The sequence below is a fragment of the Alexandromys fortis genome, unplaced genomic scaffold, assembly GCF_014885135.2.
Source record: "Alexandromys fortis isolate MF-2015 unplaced genomic scaffold, M_Fortis_MF-2015_v1.1 scaffold_59, whole genome shotgun sequence".
Lineage (NCBI taxonomy): Eukaryota > Metazoa > Chordata > Mammalia > Rodentia > Cricetidae > Alexandromys > Alexandromys fortis.
Genome location: NW_026067943.1, coordinates 5,820,539 through 5,835,763, shown reverse-complemented (window position 1 = coordinate 5,835,763; position 15,225 = coordinate 5,820,539). Strand labels below are relative to the sequence as shown.

The 15,225-nt window shown below is 38.9% G+C and overlaps 1 protein-coding gene across 2 annotated transcripts in view; it reads left to right on the top strand.

The window, feature by feature from the left end:
- The window catches only part of Tmcc1 (transmembrane and coiled-coil domain family 1), a 200,165-nt gene that overhangs the window by 67,506 nt on the left and 117,434 nt on the right, over nucleotides 1-15,225 (top strand). The window lies entirely within an intron of this gene.

Genomic DNA, 15,225 nt, shown 5'->3' with positions numbered 1-15,225 from the left:
ACACCTTCAAGGGAATGTTTTACAGACAGTCAATAATACAGGACTGGAGAAGTGGTCATATGTTAAAAATGAAAACATACTTTTGGTCCCTTAGTTTTCCTTAACAGGTACTTTATAAACCAAACCTTGATCACCAAGTCAAGTAACTTTGGGGTTGTTAGTCTTCAGCCCTTAGAGTCAGAATGCGTAGTTCTATCCTTTGCCACAGACACATTTAAAACAATATAATGTGAATAGAGTGAGTTTAGGGAGGTGACTCAGTGGGCAAAAGCACTTGCTGTACAAGCCTGACAACTTGAGTTCAGATTCCAGAACCCACACAAAAAGCCAGATGCAGTAGGGCACATCTGGAATTCCAGAATCACTGTGATGATTCAGGAGAATCACTGAGAGACGTGCTGTCCATGTTAGCTTAGAATACACAGTACATACTCAGAAACAAGGTGGAAGGCTAGAATGGACCACTGGAAATTGTCCTCTGACCTCTATACATGTGCTATGGTATATGCTGTGGCACATGTACACTTACACTCATATGTCATACGCATACACCATAGACACATTAATAAAAACAAATATATAGATAGTGGTCCCAGAAGATTTTTTTTTCTTAAAGATTTTATGTCATAAACTAGAGAAATGGCTTAGTAGTTAAGAACACTTGCTGCTTTTGTAGAGGGCCTGGGTTTAGTTGCTACCACCTACTTGACAGTTCACAACCACCTATCACTCCAGCTCCAGGAGATTCAACCACCTCTTCTGTCCTTCAGGGGCACAAAAATACAAATGTGTTACACAGATATGCAAACAGTCAAAATACTCATATATAAAATAAGAATAAGTACATATTTAATGTCAGCACTTAATATGATTGTTTTGAGTGGAAATAGATAGGAAAAAGTGTTATTGTCCTTAATAAGTGAAAAGGAAAACCTGACAGTGGATAGCAATGAACACTAGAAAATAGGGTATACCTGAGAAACTTACATTCCAGTAAATTGGAAATTTGGAAGAAATGACTGAATTGTGCAAAGTTGAACATCATAGGTAGATTTTTTTAAACTGTGTTTGCTTTTCATATCTGAGTTATGTGTGTTATGTTCAGAAACAGCAAGCTTTATGATGAAGGTATGACATAAAGCAAACAGTAGTCCATTCTTTAAATTTTAAGCCATTTGAGGTGGTGCTTGCTTGTAATCCCAGCACTGAGGAGGCTGAGCAAGATGATCTGAGTTGGAAGCCAGTCTGGCCTATACAGAGAGACCTTGGATTAAAACAAACAAAAAATTAAATTTTACCTATTATTCTTTGTCTTAAAAAGTAGTCGCATGTGGGTGGGCGCGCCCCTCGCGGTCCTGACTTCCTTGCTCATGTTCTCCCTCCTTCTGCTCCTCATTTGGACCTTGGGAGCTCAGTTCAGTGCTCCAATGTGGGTCTCTGTCTCTAGCTTCATCCATCACCAGATGAAGGTTCTATGGTGATATGCAAGATATTCATCAGTATGGCTATAGGATAGGGCTATTTCAGGCTCCCTCTCCTCAGTTGCCCAAGGATCTATCTGGAGACATCTCTATGGACACCTGGGGACACCTCTAGAGTTAAGTCTCTTGCCAACCCTAAAATGGCTCCCTTAATTAAGATATATACTTCCCTGCTCCCATATCCACCCTTCCTCCATCCCAACCGTCCCATTCCCCGAAGCTCTCCCCATCCCCCCCTTCTCACTTTTTTCTCCCCCCTTACCCCCACCCTACTCCCACCCCCAAGTTTCCAATTTTTGCCTGGTGGGGCTGATCTAATGGGAGTTCACCAAAGCAAGCTGGACTGGGACTGATGGAGCATGTGATCAAACTGGACTCTTTGAACATGTCGGACAAGGAGGGCTGACTGAGAAGCCAAGGACAATGGCACTGGGTTTTGATCCTACTGCATGTACTGGCTTTGTGGGAGCCTAGTCTGTTTGGATGCTCACCTTCCTAGACCTGGATGGAAGGGAGTGCTCCTTGAACTTCCCACAGGGCAGGGAACCCTGACTGCTCTTTGGACTGGAGAGGGAAGGGGAGGGAGGTGGGAGAGGGGGAGAGAAATGGGAGGAGGTGGAAATTTTTAAGTAAAAATAAATTAAAAAAAAATAGAAAAAAAGTAGTCACATGCTTTAGGGTAAAGGGGACCTCTAAAGGAGTCTAACATAGACCTGGTTTCTGATTTCCCCTTTTGTTCACAGGGGCCTTGGTACTTTATCATAACCTTGAATCTTAGTAGCTGGGAGAACTTCAGTTTCCCAAAGAGGTTATGATTCTTGTTATCTAACAAGACCTCACCTTTAAAGATTCATAATGGACACTCAGAGGGACAGACCATGGTCAGATATTAATACCAGACAACCTCTAGACTAGATTGTTTTCCTCAGTGATCATGGCATAGCATTTTTTAAGAAAAACAGGTAGCTTTGGCAAGTTAGCAAAAAAACTGGGCTTAGCAAACTGTGTATTTCAGAAATTGACAAGTATGTGTTAAAATTTGTTTACTTGGATGTTACATCATCATGACCTTTGATTTCATTGGTTAGTATAAGCCCATGAGATTTCACTTTTGAACCTTGACATTTAGAATCACAATTATTACACATTCTGCATTAATGAATGCTTTGTGTGTAGATACAACTAAAAATATTTTGAAATTTTTTATCTACCTCCCATCTTGCTAGAAGAATGCTGGCATTCACCACTTTCTAGCTTTCTTATGTGGGTTCAGAGGCTTAAACCCACTGAGACGTCTCTCTGGCCATAGAGTTACTTTTAATACTACAGTAAAATGTGAGCAGTGATGTTGTGCATGCTCAGATTTCTAAATTAGCAAAGGATTATTTAGAATATCTAAAATATAAGTCTTATTTAGGGAGGTAACCAGCTAAATAAGCAGTCTTTGTGGAGGTACTTCTGCATTGTGTATGGAAGAGAATTCATTATTAAAGTCTCACATAAGCCACAATACAACATTTCAGAGTTGTAGTTAGAAAAGGCAATGAAGGCAAAACTCTTACCTATGTAACCTGCCTTGGCAATATTGATTGCTTGTTGGTTGGTTTATTTGGGTTTTTTTGTTTTGTTTTGTTTTTTGAGACAGGGTCTCTCTATCTAACAGCCCTAACTATCCTCGAACTAACTCTGTAGACCAGGCTGGCTTCGAACTCACAAAGAGCCACATGCCTCTGCCTCCCAAGTTCTGGGATTAAAGACGAGTGCCACCACTGCCCGGCTGGCAATATTGAATTTTAACAGACCATTTAATATTGAGCCTTTCCTGATATAGTTGGCAAGATTCTTTGTAAGGTTGTTTACAGGACTATAACTTTTTTTAAAATTGGGTATATTGAGGCTGGAGAAATGGCTCAGGAGATGCTGCAGAGGATTTGGGTTTGGTTCCTGGCATGTCACATGGCAACTTACAACTACACATTACTCCTGTTCCAGGGAATTCAACACCCTCTTCCCACCTGAACAGGTACTAGGCACACTCTTCGTGCATGGGCATACATGCAGACAAAACACTGAATAAATACATCTAAAAATATTTTTAATGAGGTAATTAGGGTTAGGGAAAATTTCAAACTTGTCCATGACCAGAGTGCTAATGATTAGTCTTGCTGGATCTTCAATAGCAGAGATAGTAATTGGCTGCTTTTTATTGTATATCTAGTGTAGCCAATATATTGTAAATTAAGAAGCTATTGAAGATGCTAGAAGGAAGTAGATTGGCAAAAAAAATTTTAATGAACTACAAATTTTCCTAAAACAACAAAAAGGTAAAAAAATTGTTATTAAGTAATTGACATGGTTTTAAACTAATAATTACTCTTAAAAAAGAAACTTAGATGAAATGGAAACCCATGTTTCCAATTTTTTATTCTATTTACAATTGAAAGGTCACAGTAAAATTGCCAGATAATAACTACTACTTCCCCTCAAACAATTTGTATTTCACCCCAAGCAATGTGTATGTAAAGAAAACAAATTATTGTTAGCTGACTTGTTTTGTTTACTTGTTACCATAATTGGCAGGTAGCCTGGCAGTCAGGACAAAGATGCTTTTGTTGATTTGTGGGCTTTTTTTCCCCTGTTGTTTTGCTAACCATGTGGAAGGAAAGATACAAATGTAAGGGTATTTTCCTGTAGAATTTTCCATTAATACAGAAGCCTTAATTGTACTGGTGGGGGCATTTCTTCAGTTGTTGGTAGGATGACAACTCGGCAGCATTTTTGGTCTAGCCTCTCAGATCTCCCAAAGCATCCCATTCTCCTTGTGTCACTATAGCCAGATCTCACCAGTAGGCCAAAAATCTTGCTTCCTGTGTTTCTCTGGTAGGGCTATGAGAATGTGTCATTCTTTCTGCACTGGAATTGTCTTCAGTAAGCCTCTTCTGCATGATTCTCTTTTCCAGGTAATAATCTCTAGTGGCTGGGGTGTTTGATTGTTTGTTTTTATAAATCAGAAAGTATTAATACAGGCTTTGGAAGGGCTATAGGTGTAGTAATGGACCTTTTTTGTCAACAACTGGACTTTCAAATATTATTACTTATTTTATAATAATGAATAAATAATAAATTTATTTTATTTTTTTAAAAAATATCCATCCATCTATCATGTATACAATATTCTGTCTGTGTGTATGCCCTCAGGCCAGAAGAGGGCACTAGACCCCATCACAGATGGTTGTGAGCCACCATGTGGTTGCTGGGAAATGAACCCAGGACCCCTAGAAGAGCAGGCAATGCTCTTAACCTCTGAGTCATCTCTCCAGCCCCAATAAATTTATTTTATAAATAATAATAAACAAGGATCAAGTGAAGTAGAAATGTCTTGCCATGTCCACACAGTTGATAAGAGGCTCTAACTAGGTATTAGAACCAACTTTTTTGTTTTGTTTTGTTTTTTTAATTTATGAAATTTCTTTTAAAAAAATACTAATTCAAGTTCCCACTCTCTCCCCTCCTCCCATTCCCTCCACACACACCCCCATCCCACCCCCATCAAATCTTTAGAGAAGGTAAGGCACATTGCTTTGTGGAAGGTCCAAGGCCCTACCTACTATATCTAGGCTGAGCAAGGTATACATCCCAAAAAGCCAGTACATGCAATAGGGATAAATTCTGGTGCCACTGCCAGTGGTCCCTCAGTCTGCCCCAGTCATGCAACTGTCAGCCACATTCAGAGGGACTAGTTTGGTCCTATGTTGTTCCTTCCCAGTCCGTTTGGAGTGGGTGAGCTCCTATTGTCTCAGGTAAACGGTTTCAGTGGTTGTACCCATGATGGTCTTGACCTCTTTGCTCATATTCTCATTCCATCCACTCTTCAGTTGAACTTTGGAAGCTTAATCCAATGCTCCGATGTGGGTCTCTGTCTGTTTCCATCAGTTGCTGGATGAATGTTCTATGGTGATTTTTAAGATAGTCATCCATCTGACTACAGGGCACCTCAAGATCAAGCCCCCTCTCCTCTATTGCTTATGGTCTTAGGCAGGGTCATTCTTGTGGATTCCTGGGAATTTCCCTAGAGCCAGGTTTCTGCTAACCCTGTAATGGCTCCCTCAATCAAGATATCTTTCCTTGCTCTTATCTCTGTCCTTCCTCCATCTTGACTATCCCAGTCCCTCAAGTTCTCCTGAACCTTCCTCTTCCCCTTTTTCCCTTCGTTCTCCCCCCGCCCCCATGTTCCCAATTTTGTCAGGCATTCTTGTCTGTTTCCAATTTCCAGGTGGGTCTATATATGTTTTTCTTTGATAACCAAAAATTTTAAGGAAGTTTCTTTTTAAAATCTTTGTGTGTGTGTGTGTGTGTGAGAGAGAGAGAGAGTGTGTGTGTGTGTGTGTGTGTGTGTGAGAGAGAGAGAGAGAGAGAGAGAGAGAGAGAGAGAGAGAGAGAGGGGGAGAGAGAATGCACGTGCACAGGTCTATGTTCCACCATGCCCAGCTGGATGAATTTTTTTTGGAGGGGGGGCTCAGTTTGAGACAGGGTTTCTCTGTAGCTTTGGAGCTTGTCCTGGAACTAGCTCTTGTAGACCAGACTGGTCTTGAACTCACAGAGATCCACCTGCCTCTGCCTCCCGAGTGCTGGGGTTAAAGGTGTGAGCCACTATTCCCCAGCTGAATTTTTTACATTGGAATGATTGTACTTGTTTATTGAACTAGAGCCTTAATCGTATTTGATAATTTAATTTGAACTTAAATATTTTTAGGAAATATGGGTGCCAGAGAGTTAAAAATCATCCACTGGAAATTGTAAAAAACTGTGTTAGGACTTTTGAATACCTCACTTTCTGGAGGTCATCTGTTCATTATATGTAGAACTAATATTTTTTGTAGCTTTGCCCATACCTCTGCATTGATGATTTTAATTGCCTTCCATATATTTTATATGCATTTGTGGCTAACCCTACTACAATCCCAAAGTCTTTTTGTTCTTACTGTTTTTGTCTTTGTTTTCCAAGTCAGGGTTTCTTTGTGTAGCCCTTGGCTGGCCTAGAACTTCCTTAGTAGACCAGGCTTACCTTGAACTCACAAAGGTCTGCCAGTCTCTGTCTCCCAAGTGCTGGATTTTAAGGTGTGCGCCACTATTACTCAGCCCACCATCTTCTGAAAATTATCAGCCTGGCAGACTTTGTGGCCCACATCTATAACTCCTCAACTTGGGTGACAGAAGTAGGTAGATCTCTATGAGTTCAAAGCCACCCTAATCTACATAGTAAGTTACATGACAACTAGGTCTGTGTAAAGAAACTCTGTCTCAAAAATAAAAATTTAAATATACACAATATAGAACAAATCTTTTGTGCATGATGTGCATGTGTGAGGGGGTTGGACAGATGACAGTCTCATGTGTTGTTTCTCGGGCACTGACCACTTTGTTTTTGAGGTAGGGTTGGTTTGCTGGGATGCCATATAGATACTGGGAACTGCTCAATTTTTCATGCTTGCAAGGCAAGGATTTCACAAACTATGTCATTTCCCCAGTCTGCTGGAATCAATTCTTAACTAATATTGGCCTAAGTCCTAAATTTTACAGACTCTTATGAATAGTAAATAATTTAACATGGTAGTTTTCTTCCTACATAATAGGAAATTGACTGCCTGTCTTGGAAATCTGAATACCCGTGCTTGCCTTCTACGGAGCTTAGTTATGGCAGCTTTCCAAAATGTCATTCTGCACTCTTCCTTGCTTTAAGTATTTGACTTGTAATAACATGAGCATTTTGTTTAGAAATTTAACATACTTCCTGTACTTGACTGTTTTAAAATATTTTGAAATAATTTTTAATATGTGTAGGGATAAGCCCTCCCCTTGGGGGTGGGCTGCCCTCGGGCGTATGTTTACTGATGTATTGGGCGGGCAGAGGCTGCGCGCCCCTTCCCTTTCTCTCCTGTCTCTGCCGGCTACTCCGCTGGAACCTTGGTTTCGTGAGTCTGGTTTTGTTATTAAACTTGTTCAAATACCTATTATCTTTGGTGATTATTAATCCGACCGCTGCAAATATGGTCTAAAAGATAATATGTAGCAAGTCTTTCTCTGTCCCTTCAGCCAGCCCCCAAACAAACGACAGAGACTTATTATGAAAGCTTGGCCCATAACTGAGGCTTGTTTCTTACTGGCTCTTATAACTTAACCCATTCTGTTAATTACACAATGCCACATGACACATGGCTTGTTACTTCATCTCCTACATGTCATGTTTCCTCTACATCCTCGTGTCTCTGTTCTTCTTCCCAGGGTTCTCTGTGCTTGGAAATCCTGCCTAACTATATTAGCCATTTTCAGGTTTTTATTAAACCAATCAAAATAACATATCTTGTAATGTAAGGGAATACTCTGCTTAAACTTTTAAGCTTTTTAAATCAAATACTTTGATAAATTCAACCAGAGCAATTTTATTTTTAGATTTATTTTGGAGAGATAATAAAGTTTCCATAAACTTTTATCATATTGTGTGCATGTGGTATGGGTGCAGGTGCCTGAGATACATGCATTCATGATTAAAAATTGCCAGAAGCCTCATGTACAGTGTAAGCTTAGGGAGATTAAAATAATTTCCCTCTTCCATTGCCCTGTACGTTTATCAAGGAAATAACTGCTCTTTTGTAAGTTGAGTAGTGTACTGTGAAGTTCTCATGCTAAATACTTTTTAGGGGGAGAACTAGGGGAGAGAAAAGAGAGAAAGGGACAGGGACCTGCCTCCTCAGAGAAGGGCAGAAGGAGAGAGCAGATGTGGAGCTTGTCTTTTAAAGAGACACTTGCACCTGCATAAAGTCAGGGTCCTACCTACCAAGCTTACTGGGGTGGCCACTCTGCCTCTACCAGGTCTCCAAGGGAAGGGTCCAGGTTTGCATTTGCCTGGATGGTGACAATAGCAGTATCGTGTATAAGAACTTACCTAGGAGTAGCATTGCCCACAATGGGCTAGGCCCCCCAACATCCATCAGAAATTAATGAAATGCCTCACAGGCTTGCCTAGAGGCCAGTCTGGTAGAAGCATTTACTTGATTGAAGTTCCCTCTTCCAAAAATGGCTAGCTTGTGTCAAAATTAAATAAAACTAGCCAACATAATCCTTAATAATATGGATAGGATCCTTGATATTTAATACTCAAAAAAGAGGAAAGTTATTATTTCTATAGACTAACAGCACTGAATTTCACTTACCTCCCTCTTCAAATATCTCTCAAGTTTCTATGTTTAGTTACAAATAATACACATAGACCTTTTCTTGTACATACCTTATAATAAAATTTAAATAAAAAGGATAGAGTTTTTAAAAATGTGGAAGTTTTTCCACATCTCATTGATTTTATATTGTGATGCATAGTGATGAGTATTTAGACCAAGATGAAAAGAATAATTTCATAATATCCAAGGAATTTTTGGATATTATGAAAAGCCTTAGTGGTTACAGAAATTACCACAATCCCCAAACAGATTTCAAACAGCTAGAGGGGGAAGGCTGCGTGAAGGTCTGTTCTAGCCTAGAGTTTACCCAATAAAGGCTTGGAACCACATATCCATAACTATTACGAGACTGCTGGGCTAGACTCTGGATCCTTCAGGATTCCCCAACCCTAGCTAGGTAGATGTTCACAGGGTGAGTGCTTGAGCACCAGAGTTAGGTTATAAATAAAGAGCTGCCTCTAAGTACACTGGGAAACTGCTGTCTTTGTGCATGTCTTCTACTTAGAACTCCTTTCGTTTTGCTCAAAAATGTGCTTTCTAAATTTTTAAGCTATCTTCCCATAGGAAAAAGTCATAAAACTCCTGCAAGCCTGTTGAACTGATTGTACAAGAGAATAAGCATATTAGTAAGTTGCGTTATTGGAGTTTCATCATTTGTCTTGTTTCATTATGGTCTCCATACCCCAAGAAAAGCATACCTAAAATCCAGGTAGAATGAGTGACCAGTTAAATATTTAATAGCACAGATGATTTAGTAAATGACTTTCATTTTGTTTTAATTCCCTCTGACATGTATTATTTCATTAAGAATACTCTGTAATTCATCTTCCCACTCCTATGGTCTGAGAATTTGATCTAGTGCCTCTGTATATCACTAAGTTATATACATAGCTCTGTATCTATTTGTTTGATTATTATTTTTGAAAATTAATCTCTAGCTCAGGCTGCTCTCTAACTCCCAGTGAGGCTGAGGATGACTTTCTGTAACAACCTGCAAAATGCTGTGATTACCAGCATGCATCACCACAGCTAGCATATTCATTTCTAGTGATGAAACCCAGGGCCTTGTGAATGCTAAGCAAGCATGCTACCAACTCAGTTCTGTAATCTTATTTTAATGTTCAGAATGTATCACTTTAAAAACCACTTAGTGCATTCCCTTGGGGGGGGGGTAATTGTTTTGTAAAAGCCAGAAAATCAAGATTAGCTGGAATAGAAACTATTAGAAGAAAACTCTGAGCACCAGCCAAGAACTGATGTGAGTGTCATGGATGTGAGCACAGTGCTGGAGTGGCAGCCTGAGCAGAGTGTGTTGCTGTTTTCTTTTTTCCTAGTATATAAAATGCTCCATTCTTCCTCATGTCAACACAGAGGCAAAATTCTTCTATCTCAGTGAATGTGGATACTAAGAATCATCCAAACTAGCTAAGTAGTCTTGCCTTTGTGGGAAAGATCTCAGAGAAGACTTCCATTTCTCTAGCACATTTCTTCATCAAGTGAATAGCAGTAACATGAGTGAGCATGAGATAAGAAAAACTTCTAAGTATGATGCTTCTAAGCAGCTCTTCAGAAGAAACAGAACTGTGGAGGAGTGCATTGCTCAGACAGAATATAATTCCTGTCTCCTTCCCATACATCCTCTGGGCATGTGTTTTCTAGAACTCCAGTCAAATGGAAACCTATTAGAACATACATAATCCTCTAGAGTTCACATGGTTTATTAACAGCAACAACAAAAATTTCACAGTATATAAGGCCACTGTGCAAATGGATGTTGAAACGATCTTTTGACAGCATAGGATAGAACATCTGTTTTTTTTTAAGGTTATCAATGATGTTATTATATTCTCCTAATTATAGTGGCTGTCAACATAATTAACATTTAACTTAACATATTAAGTCATTTATAAGTGCATTATGTGTGTCTGTGCATGAGTGCAGACATGTACCTGCACATGCGACACGTGGAGGTTAGAGGACAGCTTGCAGATGTCACTTCTCTCCTTCTACCATGGGTTCCTGGTATTGAACTCAAATGGCCATGTTTGATGGTATGTATGTACCTTTCCCAGTTAGCCACTTCATCAGCTTACAACTATTACATTCTTCTAGGCTGAAATATTCAAATGAGTTACTTTTCTCACTGCCATGAAAAATTCTTATTAGAAACAATCTACGGGAAAAGGAAATACTTTGGCTCATAGTTTCAGAGAGTTCGGTCCATGTTTGCTTAGCCCTGTGTGTATGGTTAGAATGTTGTGGCTACAGGAAACTGGCAGAGGAGCTTATTATATGGTAGAATGAAAATGGAGCTAGAAAGTAGGGGGTCAGGGTTATAATATACCTCAAAGGCTTATCCCCATAACCTATTTCCTGCAGCCACATCCCATTTCCTAAACTTTCCAGTCTTCTTAATCTTCCATTGGCCAGGCAGCAGACATATAGGAAACACTTCATGTAGAAACCATAGCCTGCTCCATAGGGCTGTCCTCTTTTGTGGTGATACAAAGCACAGAAGATAGGGATGTACATAGGTTTGTTATGTCAGTGTGACTATGTCAAAGCATTTCTCCTTAATAAAATGCTCCTCTATCTTCCATTTTCCTTAGATGCCATATATTCGCTAGATTAATTGATCCTTTTAGAAATGTATGTCTCAAGGACTGTATGGTGTCCTCTGAATTTGATTTTCTCACCATAAAGAGAACAGACTAGTGCTGTTTTCTCTGTCAGAAGGTTGGCTTTGTGAGCCTGGGAATAAAGGTTTTCTAAGCTGATTAGAGCTGAGGAGAATGTAGGTCACAGTGTCACCTGCTTTGGATCTGCATGCTGCTGACAATATGTGTGCTCTTTGTGTTTTGCTCATGGCTTTATGTCACTGGAATTTGCTGCACCAGAGTAGGGATTTATAGATTGGCACACAAATTCATAACAGCTTTGACTCTGAAAAGCCTTGACAGAGGAAGACTGAACTGTACCCCTAAGGCTGTGATGCATGTTGGCCATGGGAACAGGTAGAAACCAGAAGCTAAAGCTTGTTTCCATATGCACCTTAGTATTTCAGAGGGTTAGTGAAAACAACTAGTTAAAAATCCTTCACTTGCTTATCAGTACTAGGAACATGACACTTTCTGTATCTGAATATATTGTTTTTATTTTATTTCCTATGAAGACATTTCCACAGGCTTATTTACTACCATCTAGTTTTCCGAATGCTCACATACAGGTCTTTCTTCAGTGTATCTAACTTCAGGGAAAGTATATTTTTGTTAATATATTTGTCACTATAAAATTGTTTTGTAAAAAAAAGGAATTAAGCCCCTATTGAGTTTTGGAAATTAAAGTGAGAATTTCTCTTATCCACTCCCCACTTTGTTCAGAAATCCTTATTGTTTGTTTAACTTTATTCTGGAATTTTTTTCTCAAGAGCTTAGCTTATGTTCCTAATTTCATTTGACTGAAAATGATAAGTTAGCTTCTTAATCTCTCCCTCCACATACATGTTTTAGTTAAATTTTAAATCTCAGCATACTGTTAATGCCATTCCAATATGAATATATTTCTTTCTCCTTTTATGTAGTTGTCACTGTCCATGGAGTTATTACTTTAAATTTTTTATAATTTCTATTAGCTATTTACAAATTCTAAGATCTATAAATCTCTCCAGTAGTTTCAAAATATCATAGTCTCTTCTTGGTTTTGTCTTTTTCTTGAAAATGTATTTCTGGAAGCTCTCACTTTTCTTCTAGTCCGAATTGATTTCTCTGTAAGATTGGTGCAACCTTTTGTCCTGAAATTTTTTGAAAATCCGTTAATAAATAACAGAATCCTTATTTTCTTTATGACATCCTCTGCCTTCATTGGTTTGTTCCAAAGTACGTTCTCTAGAATGCTTACAAAGAAGAGGGCAGAAATTAAAACAATTTCTGATTTTCTGTATTTTGTCACGCTTTATTGGTAGCTTGGCTAATGTTAAATTGTGGATTAGAAATAATTTCACCATAGACTTTTTTAAAAACTACATTTATTTATTTACTTGATGTGTGTATATACATGCTTAGAAATCAGAAGGCAACTTATTTTAATCTCAAGTGATTCTTTTTTATAGGAGGGAGGGTCATCTGACTTTTTGTTTTTTCTAGACAATATTTCTCTGTGTAGCCCTTGCTGTCCTAGAACTTACTCTGTAGACCAGGCTGGCCTCAAGCTCAGTAATCAGTAATTTGCCTCCCTCTGCCACCCAAGTACGGGATTAAAGATGTGCACCATCACATCTGGCTCTGTCTATTTTTAAAGCAAACTTGTTATTTTATAAATTTGTTTTTGTCTTTCAGGAATATTTTCTTTTGCTTCTTGTAGTGTGTATGTCTCCACTCCTATCTTGTTTTAGTCTTTCATGTTATAAACTTTCTTGTTATAAACTTGTCTCAAATATCTGGTCAACCATGGTTTTCTCCTCACATTTGAGAGGGCCTTTAAGATGGTGTAGGAAATTCTTTCTTGCTTTGTACACTGGTAGATTTTTGTTATAGAATAATTAGGCCAGTTTGTTTTTCTTTTTTTTTTTATTTTCAAGCCCTCAAGTTTCAGTATCTGTAGGTACCTCCCCGCACTTTCTCCCCCCCCCCCTTCATTTAACCCTTAACTTTTGGGTTTGAGTGATAGGCTGCAAATGGGCCTGGATGCTGGTTCTGAAAGAACAGGAGAGATACTGAAATTCTCTGTTGTAATCCAATTCCATTATCCTTAGTCCAGCCCACAGCAGAATTAGAGTCTGCCTAGAATCTTTCTTGTTTGTTGATTCAATTTCATTCGATAGCAGACCTCTGGACATTACCTTTAGTTATTTTAAAATGATTAGTTGATATGTTTAATCATTTGAGTCAGCCCTGCTTTTAAAGCAACCTCCGGTGCTCGACATAAGACTATAACAGATTGGCTGGCTTCTTGTTTTCTACCATAACACCTGCTACCCTGCCAAGTACTTACCTGACTCTAGGGGAAAAAAAAAAAAAAAAACTTGCTGACGCTGACATCTCTTGTCTTTTGCTATCTTTTTGTGTCCTCTTTGCCTTTGTGGGTTTATGCTTTTTCACTGTTAAATTTCGATAATAATTGAGATAATTTGAGTAGTCCCATGTGTAGTCCATTACCTAAGATGAGAAGCCTTTCTTTTACTTTAGTTTTTAGTTTTGAAACAGAGTCTTTGTACTGTCCTAGACCTCATTTACTATGTAAACCAGGCTGGCCTCAAACTCACAGAAATCTTCCCGCCTCTAGAGTGCTGGAATTAAAGGCATGCCCCAGCCACCATGACCAGCTTTAAAGGGCTTTGGCACAAACTTGCTCTTGGGTCTTCACTGTGCCTAGAGTGAAAAAATATAGAAAATGTCGCATAGTGTTATTAATCCAGGTTAGTTCCCACATTTCTGCTAATGTACAGCCTTTGAAATGTAGGGAATCACAGTTTTGAAGTAGAGATACTAAAGTCTAGAGTCCTTTTAGTTCTTCAAGCAGCTAGGACAGTATTCCTGCAGCAACTAATTACTTCTAGGTAACTTGTTGATTATCTTCTATCTTAGATTCTTTCTGCTAAATACCTAAACTTGAATTCTCTCTTCATTGTTTTAGAGAGTACCATGATAAAATGATATTTTACATTTTGACTGTTAATATTCGGGCTTGGTTTTCTCAATCTTCGTTTGGTGAAAGAAGTCATTCATTTATGGACTTCAGGGTTTTTCTTTATTGTGTGGGTGGGGTTTTTTGTTTGTTTGTTTGTTTTTGTTTTTCGAGACAAAGTTTCTTTGTAGCTTTGGTGCCTGTCCTGGAACTAGCTCTTGTAGACTAGGCTGGGGTTGAACTCACAGAGATCCTCCTGCCTCTGCCTCCTGAGTGCTGGGATTAAAGGTGCGCACCACCACCTCCTGGCTAGGGGTTTTCTTTTGAACTATGTTCTCACTTCTTTCTGCTAGAGCTGTTTCTGTGATCTCTTCCTTAAGCCTGGCTTTCATTACATCTTGAACTTTGAACAATATGAAATTACCAATAGTTGAGCAGTTTGGACCTACAAAAATAGTTTTATATGATCAGCTTTAAAAGAATAAGATGGCTTAGCAGCCAGGTTAATAGACCCTGTCTAGTGCAGAAATTCATTCTGATCATAGGAACATTATAGTAGGAGGAAAGACTAAGCCAAATAGGAATTCCTCATGCTAAGTAAAAGGAAAGTTGTAGCCCCTACTGAGTACAGCACTAACTAGGTTAGAACTGTGCCAGAGTCATATGTGCTGCACAAGCTGCACAGTGCTTGGCAATGTGGCCACTGCCTCATATTCCTGGACATACAGGGCTGTGGCCCTGTATAGGAGTTTAGCAAATATCCTAATTAAAATTATACATAGTACTACTTTATTTTGTATATCCTACTTTCCGTTTGCTTGTGAATCCACTCTCCCTATTTTATTTCATCTGTGTGGATTTGTTTGCCTGCATGGGTAGTAGGATGA